This window comes from Nerophis lumbriciformis, linkage group LG26 (assembly GCF_033978685.3).
Source record: "Nerophis lumbriciformis linkage group LG26, RoL_Nlum_v2.1, whole genome shotgun sequence".
Lineage (NCBI taxonomy): Eukaryota > Metazoa > Chordata > Actinopteri > Syngnathiformes > Syngnathidae > Nerophis > Nerophis lumbriciformis.
The window spans coordinates 486,053-487,500 of NC_084573.2; positions in this window are offsets into that span (position 1 = coordinate 486,053).

Below are 1,448 nucleotides of genomic sequence, written 5' to 3' on the forward strand. Positions count from 1 at the left end.
CTGCCCACTACTGCGCATGCGTCACATCCTCTTCATACTCCCACGCTCGACGCCGTAAAAGGCATGCGTCACACATGTCACGTGTGTGTGGAAGATGAACAAGAAAAAGAAAAGAAAAAAAGCATTTTTAAACCGATAGAAATCACGAAAGGAAGCAGCTGCTGTCATAACACATTTAAGCCACCAGAGGGAGACACACATCACATTTAAGCCACCAGAGGGCGACATACGTCACGGCTTCATGCTTTCCTACACGACGTCATTAAAGTGCGTGACAGGAAATTATCAGGCAAAAAGTACAAATAAAATTTTTAAAAATTCAAATTAAAATCATAGAAATTTAATGAAAATTAAATAGTGTAGAGAAGTGGCTCTCACCCTTTTTTTTAAATTTTTTTTTTTTTTTTAAATCCAATCCGCTTTATTGATATAATACAATAAACAGCAGGCCCGTTTCTAGAGTGCTGCACTTTTAAAGAAATAACAACAAGTCATTCAATTCAAATAATTGACCATTAAACAAGTAAATGTTTAATAAAAGGATAAAAGACACATCAATAAACTAGAAAGAAACCCCCGCGTTTCAAGCGTTGACCGGTCCGCAGCTACAAAAAGGTTGGGGACCACTGGTGTAGTAGACCTAAGTATTCATCAAGTACCACCATAATGACAACATTAAATACAGTAGTGTAGTAGACCTAAGTATTCATTAAGTACCACCATAATGACAACATTAAATACAGTAGTGTAGTAGACCTAAGTATTCATTAAGTACCACCATAATGACAACATTAAATACAGTAGTGTAGTAGACCTAAGTATTCATTAAGTACCACCATAATGACAACATTAAATACAGTAGTGTAGTAGACCTAAGTATTCATTAAGTACCACCATAATGACAACATTAAATACAGTAGTGTAGTAGACCTAAGTATTCATTAAGTACCACCATAATGACAACATTAAATACAGTAGTGTAGTACACCTAAGTATTCATTAAGTACCACCATAATGACAACATTAAAATACAGTAGTGTAGTAGACCTAAGTATTCATTAAGTACCACCATAATGACAACATTAAATACAGTAGTGTAGTACACCTAAGTATTCATTAAGTACCACCATAATGACAACATTAAATACAGTAGTGTAGTAGACCTAAGTATTCATTAAGTACCACCATAATGACAACATTAAATACAGTAGTGTAGTAGACCTAAGTATTCATCAAGTACCACCATAATGACAACATTAAATACAGTAGTGTAGTAGACCTAAGTATTCATTAAGTACCACCATAATGACAACATTAAATACAGTAGTGTAGTACACCTAAGTATTCATTAAGTACCACCATAATGACAATATTAAAATACAGTAGTGTAGTAGACCTAAGTATTCATTAAGTACCACCATAATGACAACATTAAAATACAGTAGTGT